Source organism: Neomonachus schauinslandi, chromosome 1 (genome assembly GCF_002201575.2).
Source record: "Neomonachus schauinslandi chromosome 1, ASM220157v2, whole genome shotgun sequence".
In the NCBI taxonomy this organism is placed as follows: Eukaryota; Metazoa; Chordata; class Mammalia; order Carnivora; family Phocidae; genus Neomonachus; species Neomonachus schauinslandi.
The window spans coordinates 70247737-70268359 of record NC_058403.1 but is presented as its reverse complement, the minus strand read 5'-3'; the positions used below and the strand labels follow the sequence as shown (position 1 = coordinate 70268359).

Below are 20623 nucleotides of genomic sequence, written 5' to 3'. Positions count from 1 at the left end.
ATGATCATTCAGAATTGAAAGAGAAAATTTCCAAAACAAACGTTAAAGGAGTTCATTACCACTAAACTGGCCTTACAAGAAATGTTAAAGGGACTTCATTAAGTGGAAAAGGCAATAATTAGATGTAAGAAAGTAATGAATTAAAAGATGTAAAATATGTAAAATATGAAAACATGTACATAAAATGTGGAGGGAGAATAAAACAAGTTCTTTTAGAATGTGTCTGAAGTTAAACGACCAACTTAATATATGTTCACTGCTATATACTTAGGCTATACTTATATATGAATCTCATGGTAATCACATACCCAAAATCTATAACAGATACACACAAAAAAATAAAAAGCCAAATAAAACACTACAAAAGTCACCAACCACAAAGCGAGCAAGAGAAGAAACAGAACTACAAAAATAATCAGAGAACAATTTAAAAAATGGCAATACATACTTACCAATAATTATTTTAAATGTAAATGGTCTAAATGCTCCAAACAAGACACAAAATGGCAGAATCAAAAAAACAAGACCCATCTATATGCTGCCTACAAGGGACTCACTTCAGACCTAAACACACATACAGGGGTGCCTGGGTGCCTCAGTGGGTTAGGTGTCCAACTCTTGGTTTCAGCTCAGGTCATGAGCCCACGTAGGGCTCTGCGCTCAGCAAGGAATCCGCTTGAGATTCTTTCCTCCTCCCTCCATCCACTCCTGCCCCCACTCACTCTCTCAAATAAATATTTTTCCCCCCAAAAAAAGACATATACAGGGGCACCTGGGTGGCTCAGTTGGTTAGGGAACAACTCTTGGTTTCAGCTCAGGTCATGATTTCAGGGTTATGATATCAAGCCCCACATCGGGCTCTGTGATAGGCACAGAGTCTGCTTGAGATTCTCTCTCTCCCCCTCTCCCTCTGCCCCTCCCCCTGCTCATGCTCTCCCTCAAATAAATAAAAATCTTAAAGTTAAAATTAAAAAAAACATATACAAACTGGAAGTGAAGGGATGGAAAAAGATATTCAATGCAAATGGAAATGGGAGAGGAAAAAAAAGCCAGGGTGGCAACAACACTTATATCAGACAAAACAGATATTAAAACAAAGACCATAATAAGAGACAAAGAAGGAAAAGAAGAAAAAAAAAAAAGAGAGAAACAAAGAAGGGCATTACATAATGATAACATCAATCCCAACAAGAGGATATAACAATTGTAAATGTCTATGCGTCCAATACTGGAGCACTAAATACATAAAGCAAATATAACAGACATAAAGGAAGAAACGGACAGTAATATAATAATAGTAAGAGACTTTAACACCCCTACTTATATCAATGGGTAGATCATCCAGGCAGAAAATCAATAAGGAAACAATGTCTTTGAATGACACATTAAACCACAGGGACATAACTGATATATACTGAACATTCCACCCAAAAACAACAGAATACACATTTTTTCAAGTGCACATGGAACATTCTCCAGGACAGATTACATGTGATGCCACAAAACAAGTCTCAATAAATTTAAGAAGACTGAAATCCTATCATGAGTCTTTTCCAACCAGAATGGACAGGATGAAACTAGAACTCAATCACAAAAAAAATGGAAAAGGGGTACCTGGTTGGCTCAGTCAGAAGAGAATGTGGCTCTTGATCTTGGGGTTGAGTCCAAGCCCCATGCTGGGTGTAGAGATTACTTTTAAAATAAATAAATAAATAAATAACTATAAAAAAGGAAAAACACAAACATGTGAAGGTTAAACAACATGCTATAAACACCCAATGGATAAACAAAGAAATCAAAGATGGGGCTCCTAGGTGGCTCAGCTGGTTAAGTATCTGTCTTCAGCTCAGGTCATGATCCCAGGATTCTGGGATCAAGCTCCACATCGGGTTCCCTGCTCAGCGGAGAGTCTGTTTCTCCCTCCCCCTCTGCCTGCTTATCCTCGCACTCATGCTGTCTCTCACACGCACTCTCTCATGCTCACTCTCAAAATCTTAAAAAAGAAAAAGAAAACTACAGGCCAATATCCCTGATGAACATAGTTGCAAAAATCCTCAACAAAATATTAGCAATCTGAGTTCAAGAATACGCTAAAAAGAACCCAATGAGCCACCCAGACTTGCAAGTGTCTTCCTTTTGCTCAGGTCATGATCCCAGGGTCCTGGGATTGAGTCCCGCATCGGGCTCCCTGCTCAGTGGGGAGCCTGCTTCTCCCTCTGCCTGCCGCTCCCCCTGCTTGTGTGCTCTCTCTCTCTCTCTCTCTCTGACAAATAAATAAAATCTTACAAAAAAAAAAAAAGAATATGATAAAAACAGGACACCCAGGAGGCTCAGGTCATGATCCCAGGGTCCTGGAATTGAGTCCAGCATTGGGCTGCTTGCTCAGCAGAGAGTCTGCTTCTCCTTCTGCCTGCTGCTCCCCTTGCTTGTGCTCTGACAAATAAATAAAATCTAAAAAAATAAAAAATAAAAATACAATAAAAGGGGGGCGCCTGGGTGGCTCAGTCAATTAAGTGAATATCCTGAGCTGAAATCAGGTCCTGATCTCATGGGTCATGAGATTGAGTCCCGCCAACGGGATCGAGCTCAGGAGTCTGCTTGGATATTTTCTCCCTCTGCCCTTACGTAACCAACTTGCACATGCGTTCTCTTGCTCTTTCCCTCTCAAATAAATAATTAAAAAAAAAAAAAAGAATACAGGGGTGCCTGGGTGGCTCAGTCAGTTAAGAGTCTGCCTTTGGCCCAGGTCATGATCTCAGGGTCCTGGGATCAAGTCCAACATGCTGCTCCCTGCTTCTCCCTCTCCCTCTACCCCTACACCCTGCTCGTGCTCTCTCTCATGCACTCTCTCAAATAAATAAAATCTTAATAAAAAAAAAGAATATGATAAAAGGTTCATTCAGCATGATCAAATGGAATGGATTCTGGGAAGGCAAGGATGGCTCCAATATTTGCAAATCAATCAACATGATATATACCTCATTAGCAAAATGAAGGACAAAAATATGATCATCTCAATAAAGAAAAAGTATTTGACAAAATTTAACGCCTTTTCATGATAAAAACTCTCAACAAAGTGGGTTTAGAGAACATACCAGAACATAATAACAGCCATACACGAAAAACCCACAGCTAACATCAACTCAATGGTGAAAAACTGAGAGCTTTTCCTCTAAAATCAGGAACAAGACAAGAATGTCCAGTCTCACCACTTTTATTCAACACAGTACTGTTAATTCCTAGTCACAACAATTACACAAGAAATAAATGACATCCATATTTGTAAGGAAGAAGTTAACTGTCACTATTTGCAGATGACATACTATACATAGAAAAACCTAAAGACTCCACCAAAAAGCTTTTAGAATAAATGAATTCAGTAACTTTGCAGGATACAAAATTAACACACAGAAATCAATTGCATTTCTGTTCACTAATAACAGTAGCAGAAAGAGAAATTAAAACAATTATAAGTGCATGAAAAAGAATACCTAAAAATAAACTTAACCAAGAAAGTGAAAGACCTTACTGTGAAAATTGTAGAACACTGATGAAAGAAATTGAAGATGACACAATGGAAAGATATGCCATGCTCATGCATTGAAAGATTATTAAAATGTCCATACTATCCAAAGCAATCTATAGATTCAATGCAATCCCTATCAAAATAACAATAGCATTTTTCACAGAACAATAACAAATAATAGTAAAATTTGCGTGGAACTACAGAAGACCCTGAATAGCCAGAGCAATTCTGATGAAGAACAACCAAAGACAGAGGTATCACAATCCCAGAATCAAGAGCCCAGAAATAAAACCCATGCTTATATGGCCAATTAACCTACAACAAAAGAGATCAGAACATACAATGGGGGGAAAAAGTCTCTTCAATAAATAGTGCTGGGAAAACGAGAGAGCCACATGCAAAAGAATGAAACTGGACTACTTCCTTAAACCATACACAAAAATTAACTCAAAATGGATTAAAGACCTAAACGTGAGATCTGAAACCATAAAACTCCTAGAAGAAAACGTAGGCAGTAATTTCTTTGACATCAGCCGTAGCAACATTTTTCTAGATATGTCTCTTAAGGTAAGGGAAACAAAGGCAAAAATAAACTACTGGAACTACACCAAAATAAAAGGCCTTTGCACAGCAAAGGAAACCATCAACAAAACATAAAGGCAACCTCCTGAATGGGAGAAGATATTTGCAAATAAAATATCTGAAAATGCCCAACATCATTAATCATCAGGGAGATACAAATCAAAACCACAATGACATTATCACCTTACACCTCTCAGAATGGCTAGGAAAAAACAAACAATAACAAGTGTTGGTAAGGACGTGGAGAAAAAGGAAACATCATGTACTGTTGGTGGGAGTGTAAATTGGTACAGCCATTGTAGAAAACGTATAAAAAAATTCCACCCCTAGGGGCACCTGGGTGGCTCAGTCATTAAGTGTCTGCCTTCGGCTCAGGTCACGATCCCAGGGTGAAGGGCAGTGGGAGACACAGGTGTCCAGTTAGGCAAAGAGTCACTCATGGGAATAAAAGGTATGGCATAGGGAACAGTTCATGATATTATAACAGCAATGTATGGTGACAGATGTTAGCTACACTGATGAGCACAGCATAACATATAAACTTGTTGAATCATTGTGTTGTACACCTGAAACTAATGTAACATTGTGTCAACTATACTTCAACTAAAAAATTAATTTAAAAATATATATAGCGGGCTCCCCACTCAGCGGGGAATCTGCTTCTCCCTCTGCCCCTGCTCTCACTCTCTCTCTCACATAAATAAAATCTTTAAAAAAAATTATTTTAAAAATATAAAAAAATATATTTACATATAAACTTATTTACTCATTGTTTATAACTATGAATTAACTTATATAATTTATGTACTTATATATTACATAAATATATTTATGTAAATATTTTTATTTGTATATAAAATCAAGAATAAGAGGGGCAATGATTTTAATAGCAAGATTATAAACTAGAAGAGAAAGTATAAATACTTTCAAAGGTCTGAGGGAAAGTTACTTTCTTTTTTTTTTTTTTTAAAGATTTTATTTATTTATTTGAGAGGGAGAATGAGAGAGAGAGCATGAGAGGGGGGAGGGTCAGAGGGAGAAGCAGACTCCCCGCCGAGCAGGGAGCCCGATGCGGGACTCGATCCCGGGACTCCAGGATCATGACCTGAGCCGAAGGCAGTCGCTTAACCAACTGAGCCACCCAGGCGCCCGGGAAAGTTACTTTCAACACAGAACTTGCAACTCAGCCAAATCATCAATCAAAACAGGATAGAAGTAAGGTTTTCAGAGACGTAAATTATCAAAATATAGAACTACCATGCATCTTTTTCTCAGGGAACCACAGGAGGAGGTACTCTGACAAAATGAGGGAGTAAATCAAGAAAGACCGGAGACCCAGGAAATGAGATCCAAAACAATATGCAGGGAAGAGAAATACTAAAGAAAAAGGCAAAGAAAGATCACAAAGTGACAACTGTGTCTCAGTCCTAGAGAGCCACCAATCCAGAAGAAAGAGGTCAAAAGGATTTGGAAGAGAGGTCTCCAAAAATGTGAAATTGACAGAATTACTAAAGTGTCTGAATACAAAGAGGAAATACAACTGGAAGAGAGCTTGAAGATAACTTAGTAATAAGTACAGAGAACTAAAAAGACTACTAACTTCAGGGACAAGAGAAAGTTGTACAAGAAAGGAAAAACAGGGGCATCTGGGTGGCTCAAGTCAGTTAAGCATCTGCCTTCGGCTCAGGTCATGATCCCAGGGTCCTGGGATCAAGCCCCCCATAGGGCTCCCTGCTCAGCGGGGAGTATGCTTCTCTCTACCCCTCTGCCACTCTCCCTGCTCATTCTCTCCCTCTAATAAATAAAATCTTTAAAGAAAAAAGGAAAAAAAAAGGAAAAACAATCACTGTAAATCAGAGTAATACATAGCTTAGCTGTAACTACCATTTACATAATCATAAGAAGGTAAAGACTGATCTAACCCAATGGTTCTCAACCAGATACCCCATATCATACCTTAACCCAACATTTGGAAATGTGTGGGAAATTCTTGGTTGTTAAAATGAATTCAGGTTGGTATTGATATTTAGTGCCCAGTGTAATGTTAAATATCATGTAATAGGATAAAGAATGGTCTCATCCAAAATGACAACACTGCCCCTACTGAGAAAAATTGCTTCTAGCCAAAATTACAGTATCACTATACAATGAGAATAGGTAGAAGGTAGATGTGTACATGTATATAGAAGTGAGGAGCACATGTCAAAGAGAGCTAAATCTTTATCTTCCATAGTCAATAGATAAAGCCTAAAACTAGAAAATCAAAAGTAACATTTTAAAAAGGGTAATTCAGGGGCGCCTAGGTGGCTCAGATGGTTAATCAGGTGCCTTCGGCTAAGGTCGTGATCTCCAGGTCCTGGGATCAAGCCCCGCATCAGGCTCTCTGCTCAGTGGGGAGACTGCTTTTCCCTCTCCCTCTGCCTCTCCCCCTGCTTGTGTTCTCTCTGTGTCAAATGAATAATCTTTAAAAAAAAAAAATACGAAAATAAAAAAGGGTAATTTAGGGGTGCCTGGCTGGCTCAGTTGGAAGAGCATACAACTCTTGATCTCAGGGTTGTGAGCTTAAGCTCCACGCTGGGTGCAGAGATTATTTAAAATCTTTAGGGGCCCTGGGTGGTGCAGTCAGTTAAGCGTCTGACTCTTGGTTTCAGCTCAGGTCATGACGTCCAGGTATGAGACTGAGCCCTGCAACAGGCTCTGTGCTCAGCACGAAGTTGGCTTGAGATTCTCTGTCCCTCTCCCCCTCCTGCTCGTGTGCACTCTCTGAAATAAATAAATCTCTGGAAAATAAAAATTAGGGGCGCCTTGGTTGACTCAGTCGTTAAGCGTCTGCCTTTGGCTCAGGTCATGATCCCAGGGTCCTGGGATCCAGCGCCGCATCGGGCTCCCCGCTCAGCAGGAAACCTGCTTCTCCCTCTCCCACGCCCCCTGCTTGTGTTCCCTCACTCGCTGTCTCTGTCAAATAAATAAAATCTTTTAAAAAAAAAAACTTAAAAATAAAAGAAAGACTTTCAATCACATAATTTTTTTGGTCTCACTTTCACCTTCAATTCCACGGTACATGACACCGCTGATCTAGAAGCTTTTAAAAGGTTCTGAAACACAAACATGACTACTTGTTGGCTCTCTCCACTTGTTGGTTTAGGATTCAGCTTTCTCAAGTCTGCTAATCAGTTACCACTAATCTCTTCTGCTTTCCAGCTTCCAGAATGCTGTTATTCTCACAGCTCCCATTCTTTGTCATTTGGGGAAAAAACAAAAACAAAACACAAAAACTTAACAACAACAATTCTACAGTTTTTTAAGTAAGTTCTATACCCAACATGAGGCTTGAACTCACCACCCCAAGATCAAGTCGCATGTTCTACTGACTATGCCAGCCAGGGACCCCTCACTTCTCTACAGTTTTAATGGAGCTTTCAGGCTGGTGTGGAATTAAATATGTACATTCAACCCAATTTCTTTACCATAATACACTGTTGAATGAAAAAAAAAGTTGCTAAACAATACATATTAGCCCACTTTTGTTAAAAAGGAAAAAAAAAGTGTGTATATTTTGAGTATTTATAGGGGAAAAATCATCTAAAAGAATTTACACCAGAGGCTCAGCCACAGGGTGGCTCAGTCAGTTAAGCATCTGACTCCTGGTTTCGGCTTAGGTTATGATCTCAGGATCATAAGATCGAGCCCTGTGAGTCTACTTGAGATTCTCTCTCTCCCTTTGTCCCTCCACCCCTGCAAATAAATAAATCTTAAAAAAAAAAGAATTTACACAAACTATTAACTCTTTAGGCCCAAAATTCCTAAGCTTAACCGATTGAGCCACCCAGGCGCCCCTGTATTTTTTTTTTTAATAAATTAAAAAATTTAAAAATAAAATTTATGTGTATTTTTTTAGGTTGCTAGAACATACTTATTAAGTTGTTTAGATCTGATTACCTAAAGCATTACTAATTATTTAATAAACTACTGGGCCTGAGGGCACTATGAAAAAGACATTAAGGAGGCAGTGAACAAAGAAAGTCTGGCAACCTCTGGTTTAGGGTACTGTATTTTACTTTACTTCTTTATCAATGGAAAAGGACATTTAATATAAACTTTTTAAAAAGATTTTATTTATTTATTTATTTAGAGAGGAGAGACAGCGAGAGAGAGCAAGAGTGGGAAAGAGAGGGAGAAGCAGACTCCCACCAAGTAGGGAGTCTGATGCGGGATTCAATCCCAGGACCCTGAGATCATGAGCTGAGCCAAAGGCAGACCATTAACCGACTGAGCCACCCAGGCGTCCCTAAATAAAACTTCTTAATATGAAATTCAAATATACTCTCATTGTGTACTACCAACATAAAAGGAGATTTGGAATTTATTCTTCCCAACACTTAAAGGTAATATAATCACTGGAAAATCTTATTAATAAGATGTTTATTATATAAAATAAACATATTTTGTATATTCTATTGTATATTTGCATAATTTATATGGAACAAATGGAGAAAGATTGGAGCAAAGTTATACTGGCTATGCCTTTAGTTTTAGACATGTTAGATTTGAGGTGACCATAGGAAATCCAAGTGGACATACACTATTGGATATACAGGTCAGGAAGTCTAAAAAGAGGGTATCACAGGAATTCCACTTTAAGCCATCAGCTTATAGTAACTAAAGCTACAGAAATTGATAAGCTCACCTACGGAGAATTTGTAAGAGATAGAAGCAAACGCACCCTACGGAAGTATTCTAAGGAACTCTAGGATGTAACAGTGAGGTAAAGGAAGAAGACTACTTAAGCAAAGGAAAGTGAGAAGAAATGAACAGGGAAAGAGGCAGAAAATTAGGTTAGTGTGGTGTCAGGAAAGCTAGAGAAAGTTTCCAGAAGGAGGTAAATGGTCAAAGGCTACTGAGAAGTCAATCAAGATAAGGATTGGGTGCCTGTCTGGCTCAGTCAGTAGAGAATGAGACTCCTGATCTCAGGGTCATGAGTTCGAGCCCCATGTTGGGCATGGAGATCACTTCAAAAAAAAAAAAAAAAAAAAAAGGTAAGGATTAAAAAAGTCTCCATTTGTGTTGATGGGAATGCAAGCTGGTACAGCCACTCTGGAAAACAGTATGGAGGTTCCTCAAGATGTTAAAAATAGAACTACCCTATGACCCAGCAATTGCACTATTAGGTATTTACCCCAAAGATACAAATGTAGTGAAAAGGGGTGCCTGGGTGGCTCAGTCGTTAAGCGTCTGCCTTCGGCTCAGGTCATGATCCCAGGGTCCTGGGATCGAGTCCCACATCGGGCTCCCTGCTCGGCGGGAAGCCTGCTTCTCCCTCTCCCACTCCCCCTGCTTGTGTTCCTGCTCTCGCTCTCTCTCTCTGTCAAATAAATAAATAAAATCTTTAAAAAAATTAAAAAATTAAAAAATAAAAAATAAACCAAATGTAGTGAAAAGAAGGAGCACCTGCACCCCAATGTTCACAGCAGCAATGTCCACAACAGCCAAACTGTGGAAGGAGCCGAGATGCCCTTTAACAGATGAATGGATAAAGAAGATGTGGTACATATATACAATGGAATATTACTCAGCCATCAGAAAGGATGAATACCCACCATTTGCATCAACATGGATGGAACTGGAGGGGATTATGCTAACTGAAATAAGTCAAGCAGACAAAGAAAATTATCATATGGTTTCACTCATATGTGGAATATAATCAATAGCACAGAGGACCATAGGGGAAGGGAGGGAAATCCAAAGGGGGAGAAATCAGAGAGGGAGATGAACCATGAGAGACTATGGACCCCGGGAAATAAACCGAGGGTTTCAGAGAGGAGGGGAGTGGAGGAATGGGGTAATAGGGTGATGGGTATTAAGGAGGGCACATGTTGTGATGAGCACTGGGTGTTATAAGCAACTAAAGAATCACTGAACACTACAGCAAAAACTAATGATGTATTATACATTCATTGGCTAACTGAATTAAAAAAAAAAAAGAAAAAAGAAAAATCAATCTCAAATATACTGCCATTATAATCCCAATAAAAACTTTCTGAAAATGAAAAAAATTTTGATTCTCATGACATTTGTAAGAGAAATTTTAGTAGAATGAAGAGGACAAAACCAAGATGGAGTAGACGACACTATATAAAATTGCTCAAGAAGCCCGAGTAAATAGGAGAGAAACAGGCAGAGTTTTTTAAAATGGAGACAGTTGTACATATTTAAATGCTGATGGCGTACTTTACTTATGGAAAAAGATGGCAGACTGAACACGTTTTACTCTTACTCCCTCCTAAATCCCATTAAGATAAAAATAAAACATTTTAACTTCATTTTTTTTTTTTTAAGATTTTATTTATTTGTCAGAGAGAGCACAAGCAGGGGGGGCAGCAGGCAGAGGGAGAAGCAGACTTCCCACTGAGCAGGGAGCCCGATGTGGGACTCGATCCCAGGACCCTGGGATCATGACCTGAGCCGAAGGCAGACGTTTAACTGAGCCACCCAGGCGTCCCTTTAACTTCATTTTTTAAGACAATGTATATACAATGAAATGTACAGGTCAAAGGGTTTGGGTTGTTGTTTTGTTTTAAGTATCCATACACAAAATGGAAGAGAGGACAACAACAAAACCTTCTGGAGGTTGGAATGCAGATTGACTTAAAAGACTGAAGAAAGTTTAAAAAAAAAAAAAAGAGAGAGAGAGAGAGAGACTGAAGAAAGTTAATCTCAAGCTTGCAATGAGGAAAGCAATCCAATTTATACAACAGTGCCCCAAAACAGGTCAGGTATTGGCAGGAGCAGGTTCTATAAAAGAGATATGAACATGGTGCTTAAAACAAGATTGGTCAAATCATTTACCCTCCTACTCTCCACAAAAACCAGCCAACTACCCCTATCCCACCCTTGCAGAAACATGGATCATTATTTTCTATACTAGAACAGTGCTGTCCAATAAAACTTCTGCAGTGATAGAAATAGTTTATATCTGCCCTGTCCGATATGGTAGCCTCTGGACACATACAGTTATTGACCACTTGAAATGTGTTTAATGCAAAGGAGGAACTTATTCTTTAATTTTAATTATTAAATTTAAGTTGCTACATGTGGCTACTGGCTACCATATTGGACACTGCAGCTCAAGAGGGTAAAACAATGGATTCCTGGACTGGAAAACAGCTGGTCCAGTTGAGAATGAAGGTCTCATACTGAAAAGAGTTGAGTTAAATGAACGTAAGCGGAGTTTACACTCTAAGGGCTAAGACCTCTATCCCAGACTGCCGGAAGCCAGCTTATAAGCTCCAAGCAGAAGATCTGAAGATTCTTTTTTGAGGAATCTAACTCAAGAGGAAAGCCAAAGATACTGCTACTGAACGTTCTCCAATAAAAGAGTCCATCAGTACACCCTAAAATACACAAATCCCAAGAATGCACTCAGAGCACATGTAATTAAAATTAAAAGCAACCTCTACAGGGGGTCTCTCTACATTTCTGCCCCAGTGTTCTTGGCACTGCTGTTGTGTTCATATTCACCAAATACCAACATTTGTTCAAATATAAAACACACACACAAGGAAAACAAAAATGAGCTTCCAGGGGTGCGTGGGTGGCCCAGTCGGTCAAGCATCTGCCTTTGGCTCAGGTCATGATCCCAGGGTCCTGGGATGGAGCCCCGCATCGGGCTCCGTGCTCATCAGGGAGTCTGCTTCTCCCTCTGCCTCTCCCCCCTGGCTTGTGCTTTCTCTCTCGCTCACTCTTTTTTTTTTTTTTTTTTTTAAAGATTTTATTTATTCATTTGAGACACAGGGATACAGAGAGAGAGAGAGAGCATAAGGAGGGAGAGAGGCAGAGGGAGAGGGAGAAGCAGGCTCCCCGCTGAGCAGGGAGCCCGATGCGGGGCTCGATCCCAGGACGCTGGGATCATGACCTGAGCTGAAGGCAGACGCTTAACCATCTGAGCCACCCAGGCGCCCCTCGCTCACTCTTTAATAAATAAATAAAAACCTTAAAAAAAAAAAAAAAAAAAGAGCTTTCAACTTTTATGAGGTACTCACTGACTCCAAGAGAGCCCTAAGTCTGAACAATCCTTAAGGGACCCAATATTTGGGTAAAAGTTTGCAGTGCAGCCACTATCCATGTTAACTCAAGCACCACTATGAAAAAGTTCTTTTTATTTTATTTATTTATTTATTTTTTAAAGATTTTATTTATTTATTTGAGACAGAGAGAATGAGAGGGGGAGGGTCAGAGGCAGAAGCAGGCTCCCTGCCGAGCAGGGAGCCCGATGCGGGACTTGATCCAGGGACTCCAGGATCATGACCTGAGCCGAAGGCAGTCGCTTAACCAACTGAGCCACGCAGGCGCCCTGAAAAAGTTCTTTTTAGCAAAAGTAATAAGACAGTCATAGCTGTTGTATAGCAAATAAATAGGGGCGGGGTTACCCATCCCAGAAATATGAGTGAATGAATGGCTTGTAGTAGGAAACAAGATATTTTTTTTCCACTAAAGATTTATTTATTCTAGAGAAACAGCACGAGCAGAAAGAGCAGAAGGAGAGCAAGAGAGAATTTCAAGCAGACTCCACGCTGAGGGTGGAGCCTGATGCGGGGCTTGATCAGAGGACCCTGAGATCAGGACCTGAGCCCAAACCAAGAATCAGGTGCGCTTGACTGACTGAGCCACCCAGGCAGCCTCCAGCGGGCATCTTAACACTTTTCATGTGCATGTTTAGCTTAAGCTCTAGTTTTTGCCCCTCTTACAAATAAACTCAGGATAACTCCGTCCCAGTCACACCCAAGGTTGGCTTCACCCTCTGCCAGTCACCTGAGGCCAATGCCACCTTGGGCTTGGGCTACAGGAAACAAGATTAAAAACAATAAAAACAAAAAAATAATGCCCCTTGGCATCAAGGAACATGAATGAATCATAAAAAAGACCAAGACTGAGAACTGGAGACTTACACATTTATAGCTCCTACTGGTAATATTTTCATCACATTCAGCCACTGGATATAAAGTAGATTAAGTATCCAGTTTTGGTATCAAGTCGTCACAGACATAGAAGACTGCCTCAAGGACCAGCAAATGACTTTCACTAGGTCTTCAAGTTATTACCCTCACCCTGCCTCTCTTTCTATGTTAAATCTGTAATACCAGTTTAGATTAAAATTGGGACCCTGGATCCATATTTACCCTTTTTAAGTACCTCTACTTGAAAAGTTTGCTCTGTCAGAATCTGAAACACAGCAATTTTTAAAACCTCAGAATTAGGGTATTTCAGACACAAAAATAAATTTAGAGACTCAGTGACCTGGCTTTTCATCTCAGACACATAGCATATGTTTCTCTAGACTCAAATTCATGGACTATGTATTTGTTAACATGGTTTGTTTGTTTGCTTTAATTATTTATTTAAGTAATCTCTGCACCCAATGTGGGGCTCAAACTCATGACCCCAAGATCAAGAGTCGCATGCTCTACCGACTAAGCCAGCTGGGCACCCTTTAACATGTTGTGTTTTTTTGGGTTTTTTTTTACGATTTTATTTATTCATTTGACAGAGAGAGACACAGTGAGAGAGGGAACACTAGCAGGGGGAGTGGGGGAGGGAGAAGCAGGCTTCCGCTGAGCAGGGAGCCCGATGCGGGGCTCAATCCCAGGACCCTGGGACCATGACCCGAGCTGAAGGCAGAAGCCTAACGACTGAGCCACCCAGGCGCCCCTAACATGGTTTTTTTAATCAGCAAGTTTAGAATGCCCTTTGTCATCTAGTTGTAGGAAGGTAACATACTATAAACAGGGTCACTTTTAGAAAATAATTCAGCATCGTCCTCTGGAGGATTTGTAAAGTAGGGTCCACTGTCTACTAATAACACAGAATAGAAATACTAAAGCACTGAGGAGGTTACTGAAGAATAATTTGAGAATAAGTGTATCTCCCTAAAGAGAATGTTCAACTCTGCCTGATGGCCTATTACCTTGGTAATTCTGAAAATATTACATATATATGCATATATATATATATATATATATGAGGCTTTTCCACTGTAAGAAAAGTACATATGAAGCACTATTACCACCTAATCAGTTGATCCTTTCCAGGAATCTACCATATTCTTTAAATCAGTGGCACATTACAACTAAACCAAGAAGAGAACGGGACTAAAAATTCAAGGACAAGCTTAAATACTGAAAGCCTCTAGTTAAATTAGGTGTTTATAGGCAATTAGAGACCTTTAGAGCCCAGTTCTCAAACTGTATTCCACTGGAAGCTGACTAATGATACAAAGTGGTCGTGCATACCAGGATGGAGGAAGGGGTTTAAAAAAAAAAAAAAAAAAAAAAAAAACCAATAAAAAGGGAACGGGTTTAAAAAAAAAAAAAAAAAAAAAGCAATCCGTATATAGTGCACTGGGTTTATAAGCCAAAACAAAAGCAAAATTGTCTTAAATTGGAATTTTTCTATGGTTTATGAAAGCTTGGCATAAAACCCTACTAAAAAACTGATGTACAAAGTGATATAACCTTTATATACTTAGGCCAAAAAACAAACCTAAGCAATATTCAGTAAGAAACTTTATTGTAAAATCTAATACTTTCATCAAAGAGCTTTAGGAAGTTTTAATGCATAGGAAACTACAAAAACAAAATTATACAGAGCTACTGACTTACAGGACTTATCTTCTGGGCTTAACGTGGTACAAAACCTGAAAGAGTACTACTGATTCAAGTAAAGTTATTTGTTAAGGGCATTACACTTCATCTCGGAGCTTGTTCATAAACTAATATGTGAAACCTGCTCTACATCTGGATTTTCAAAACATGAGTATCACCTGAGAAGCTATTTAAAAACCACAAATACCCAGGTCACACATGAGATCTACTGAGATAGTGCCCAGGCACCTAGAGTTTTGTATTAATTCCCCAAATGATTCCAATGCCCACCCAGGTTTTGGAACCACTGGATTAGATGACCCTCAAGGTCCCTTTTGTGTCCATGAGTTAAAATTCCCAATTGACAATTCTGTATCAAAGGAACTGGAGATTGCACTTGGCTACATTATGCATGGCAGCCATCATCATCATGTTCCATTGAGGAAAGGAAAGCATCCTTAATTTGTCTGACCAAGCAATTGTAAGAACAGGTGCTACTCACTCAAATCACTTGACTGCATATCCACTCCCTCCTCCCCAAACACTCCTCTAACTTAGGGTCTATTAAACTTCAGAGTGGTGTTGTTTTACTTTCTCCAATACAGAGAAAGGCAGCTCCTCAAATAATAATATCCAGCCACTCAAAGGGTCAAGTTCTTGTATTTATTCTTTGCACATTTTCAATTAACATGAAGTGTTAATTGAACTCTGTTAGAAGCACAGTGCAGGGATCCTCAGAAATACGTGCAAAGAATTCCTTCTAGAGCGGGCCAAGGTGTAAATGAAGTCCCTCCAGCTTTTCTTCCTAGAAAGGGTCCACTGGGCAAAACTATCTTGAGGAAGAAGCAAAACTGATTTCGCTTATTCCTCATATACCAATAATGTTTTATCAATAAACATGAGCCATCTGGGCGGCTAGGAGAGTCTGACCTCTTCCTAATGCTGCCCAACCCAAAGCAGAGCCTGCAGTTAGGTTCTCTCCACACACCCTCCTCCATACCAAGCTTAGTTATTCCGCGTAAAATACATAATTAGGAACCTACCATTAACTGTCCAAGATATTCTTAAATCCAAAACATTTAATGACTGATGTTCTGCTTTTTTCACCTCACTTCACTTCATTCTCCCAATTTATATAGGCGTAAGAAAGCGCCCCTATACGTGTGGTTAAAAATGTCGAAGTATCTAGCACGAGATTAAAAGCACTACCAAATGGCAGGCTAAGATTTTTAACTCAGCTCTTCCGACTCTTACACAAAACCCTCATTTCCCACATCCTCTCCGCGTTCCTCCTCCCCCAACAGAGTGGCCCAGTGCAACAGGGGTTGATATTGCCTAGTAGAGATAGAAAAACAGAAAGCATGATAGAAAACAAGCTTCCCACCACCCTAGTGTTTAACTGTGCCATACAACAAGGTGCCAGGAGTGCGTGGCGAAGGAACCAAAGGCAGGAAGGAAGCCGAACGGTCCGAACAAATATAAACCCTTGGCTTCCAAAACGCCAGTAGCGGCAGGACCTCTAACAGCAGCTCTTCCTTTCAAACCTTTCCCCGGCCTCAGGAGGAGCGGCCGGGGGCGCTAGCTTTGCTTCTGCGTCGTACAGTTCAGACTGGGGAGAAAAGGGGGAGCACAGCGGTGCCTCGGGAGGAGCTCCCTGCCCGCCCCCAGAAAAGCACAGCAGCGCCCAGGGAGAAATTTGCTGCCTCCGGTTCGAGCGTGGGGGGAGGGCAGCGCTTGAGGCCTCCAGGCCGGGGTGCTGAGCTGGCGCGCACTGGCGCGGGAATGGCCAGCCGGCCCGGTCCGTACCTCATTCCGATTTGACACCCGGGCTCCTGCTTACCTACGTCCCTCGCTGCCGGCACCTGCCGCACCGCGGGTCGAGATACTGCGGCAGCTCAGCCTGCGACCCCGCCTTCGCCGGTTCTAGGGAAGCCCCGTCAGTGAGGAGGTGCCCGGCCTGCACGCAGCCGCCACAGCCACCCAGCTTCCTTTGGAGCCGCCGCCGCGACGCCGGCGCTCACTTATAGCGTCACCTCCTTCCGTGCCCTTCCGCCTTAGCCCCGCCCGGGCATCGTGCGGGAAGCGGAAAAGAGAGTGCAGCCCGGCGCTGGGGCGTGGCTCCGCCTTCCCTCCGCTTCCGGCGGGCGGCTTCCCCACCTCCCGGCTTCTCCGTCCGGCGCGCCTGGCTCGCTCGACTGGTCTGTTACCCGCCTGTCCGTGCTAGCCTGGGAGATTGGTGGAAACGGAGGCCTAGAAATTGCAGAGTCTCGACAGGGCGGACTTGAGACTTCTATTCAGCCGCCTCTCAACTTTTTAACCCCAAAAGGGCTGAGGCCGACCACAGCTCACTCCGCTGATCCCTTTTCCCAAAAGCGAAAGGGCACCCTCCTGCACTGGATGCGCTTTGAGGCCTGGCCCAGGCTTTTCTTGCCGGTTTTCCTGGAGGGCAGAGCCGGGTCTTATTCTCATTGTAGTCCCAGCACCAAACAGTGACAAGTGCTTACTTAGTAGGTCTGTGCGGTAGAACTGTTAATTTCTTTCTCATGAGAGAGGAAAGTGGCTTCAGCCTGATACGTTGAAGCACTATTCACTCAACACACGTTTTTTTGTTGTTGTTTGTTTTTTAAAGATTTTTATTTATTTATTTGAGAGAGAGAGAATGAGAGACAGAGAGCATGAGAGGGAGGAGGGTCAGAGGGAGAAGCAGACTCCCTGCCGAGCAGGGAGCCCGATGCGGGACTCGATCCCGGGACTCCAGGATCATGACCTGAGCCGAAGGCAGTCGCTTAACCAACTGAGCCACCCAGGCGCCTAACACACGTTTTTTGAGCGTAGACATGAAGTACTCTTTCTCTTGTAAGCCCTCAGTCTTCTTGTGGGGAGTCATAAATAGATAATTAGAATACAATGTCTTGACAGAAAATAGATTTATAGTGGAAGATGAATTCAATTTTGGGCATTCGATTTGGAATAGAAGGGAGATGAGTACAACTGAGTATCAAGGGTGGGGTGCTTTGGAGCATTGCGCCCCAGGTAGGAAACCCTCAGCCATTGTCTCTTCAACTATAGTTTTTGCTTCATTCTCTATCTCCTTTCCTCTGGGATTCCAGCTACATATGTTAAGATTCTTTGATCTTACTCATCATGTGTTTTAATACTTTGTACCATTTTTTTTTTAATTGATGCTTCAGTTTGAGTGTTTTCTATTGTCCCATCTTTGACTTTCCTAATTCTTCTGTGATCCTCAGTCATCTGTCAAATCTATACACTGAGTTCTTAATTTTTAATACTATATTTTCAGGGTTTTGATTTTTTAATAAATTTTAAATTCCAGTTATTTGTTGAAAGTCTCCATTTGTTCACTTTGTTAATCATTTCTTCTGTTTTATCATAGTTTTGGGGGGGTTTTGTTTGTTTTCCCCTCAGTCCTTGTTTGCTAACCTCAACATTTTAGTCATCTGTTGGTCTGGTTCAGTGGTTCATTATTCTCTCTTGCTTATCTGTCACATTTTCCTGCCACTTCACATGTTTGGTAATGTTTTCTTATGTGCCAGACAGTGTGTATAAAAGAATTATAGAGCCACCACATTATCATCTACCAGCGAGGATTCCCCCCTTCCCTTTAGGTTGATAGAGGGGCTGGTCATCACACTCTAATCAGGGATAGAGATGAGTCTTGGCAAGGTTGCCCTCTTAGACTCATCCTACCTCTAGTTCTTCCCTCAGGGGCAGCCCAAGCTTTTGATAGAAAATCTGTCTCCTCAGCCCTGAAAGACTACAGTGTTTCCAGTTCATTCCTCTAAGGCTTTGAGCTTAGCTCTTCAGCTTCCAACCAATTCTGCTTCAAAATATGAGAAATGTTGGGGCACCTGGGTGCCTTGATTTCAGCTCAGGTCATGATCTCGGGGTCGTGGGATCGAGCTCCCTGCTGGGCGTGGAGACTGCTTAAGATTCTCTTGGGGCGCCTGGGTGGCTCAGTTGGTTAAATGTCTACCTTCAGCTCAGGTCATGATCTCAGGGTCCTGGGATCGAGCCCCACATCGGGCTCTCTTCTCAGTGGGGAGCCTGCTTCTCCCTCTCCCTCTGCCTGCCTCTCCGCCTACTTGTGCGCTCATTCTAAAAAAAAAAAAAAAAAAAAAATTAAAGTTTTTAAAAAGATGAGAAATGTCTTGAGGGAGAGATTAGCCATGTAATTGAGGAGACCATGTCCCTGTAACAGGGTATGGTTTCCTAAGCACCATGATCTTTTAAAAGTTTTGACTCAGGGACAGCTGGGTGGCTCAGTCGGTGAGCATCCAACTCTTGGTTACAGCTCAGGTCATGATCTCAGGGTCGTGGGATCCCGCCCTGTGTCAGGCTCCATGCTCAGCATGGGGTCTGCTTGGGATTCTCTCCCTCTCCCCTCTACCCCTCTCCACACTTATGCGCCCGTGCTCTCTCTCTCTCTAAAAAGTAAATTAATTAATTAAAATAAAAATCTTTAAAGTTTTGGCTCAGTTCCACAGAGTTCCAAGCAGGTCTCAATCTCAAAAAATGCCCCACATGGAAAACCAGTCATGCACTGGTGCTCTTCTGCTTTCCAGTCAGTCCTGGTAGCCTGCTGAAAGTTCCTCTGGGTTTTCTTTGCCCCCATAGATTCCCTCTGCCTAGGTTAAGACTGATCCTCAGCCTGTACCTTAAATTAGCAAATGTTTCCAGGAAAAACAAAAAACAAACCAACTAGTGATTATCAATTCCCCTCCCTGGAATTTTTGTTTACCTAAAATTAAGTAACAAGTCCTTACTTCACAGCTCTCTGATATATTTTAAACTATGATATTTTTAACTTATTATGCATTTTTTTAGGTTGTTGAAGCAGGAACATTGTCCTCCTACTACATCCTATTCAGAAGGAAAAGTCACTTGTAAAACTCCATTATATCATGTGGATTAAATGATACCTTCTGTTTATAACCATAATTCTCACATCTCTTTAGACCTAGACATTTATTTAAATTCATTCCTCACTACAAAACCCTTTCTCCATAGTTTTTCCATCTATGAATTGTTGACTTAAATTTGTCCTCTAGGAGATTTTTTTAGGAGTTTTTATTTTTTTATTTAAATTCAATTTAGTTAACATATACGGTATTTTTTTTTTTTTTAAGATTTTATTTATTTGAGAGAGGGAGAATGAGAGAGAGAAAGCACATGAGAGGGGGGAGGGTCAGAGGGAGAAGCAGACTCCCCACCGAGGAGGGAGCCCAATGCGGGACTCGATCCCGGGACTCCAGGATCATGACCTGAGCCGAAGGCAGTGGCTTAACCAACTGAGCCACCCAGGCGCCCCAACATATACGGTATTTTAATTTCAGGGGTAGAATTTAGTGATTCATCAGTTGCAGATAACACCCAGTGCTCATTACATCAAGTGCCCTCCCTAATGCCCATCACCCAATTATCCCTTCCCCCCACCCACTTCCCCTCCAGCAACCTTAAGTTTGTTCCCTGTAGTTAAGAGTCTCTTACGGTTTGCCTTCCTCTCTGTTTTCATCTTATTTTTCCTTCCCTTCCTTTATGTTCATCTGTTTTGTTTCATAAATTCCACATGAGTGAAATCATATGTTGTTAGTCTTTATCTGACAGATTTTTTTTTTTTTAATAAATAACCATAATTTAGGCGTCTGCCTTTGGCTCAGGTCATGATCTCAGGGTCATGGGATCAAGCCCTGCCTTAGGATCCCTGCTCAGCAGGGAGTCTGCCCCTCCTTCTCCCTCTCCCGCTCCCCGCTGCTCATGCCCTCTATCTCTCTAATAAATAAATAAAATCTTAAAAAAAATAAAGTGCTGTTTTTTTATCTCTTACATGTGCATCTATGATCGAATTGGAATTGATATT

At 41.3% G+C, this 20623-nt stretch overlaps 1 protein-coding gene and 1 non-coding gene across 2 annotated transcripts in view; one reads left to right on the top strand and one right to left on the bottom strand.

The window, feature by feature from the left end:
- Window positions 1-16644, bottom strand: part of SENP5 (SUMO specific peptidase 5) — a 48278-nt gene extending 31634 nt beyond the window's left edge. The window contains exon 1 of the mRNA XM_021692311.1: window positions 16586-16644. The gene's annotated coding sequence lies outside the window, so the exon portion shown is untranslated. The remainder of the gene's footprint in view (window positions 1-16585) is intronic.
- Window positions 9036-9108, top strand: TRNAR-CCU. The gene has a single exon. It is a non-coding gene; the product is annotated as a tRNA-Arg (tRNA).
- Window positions 16645-20623: the final 3979 nt, after the last annotated feature.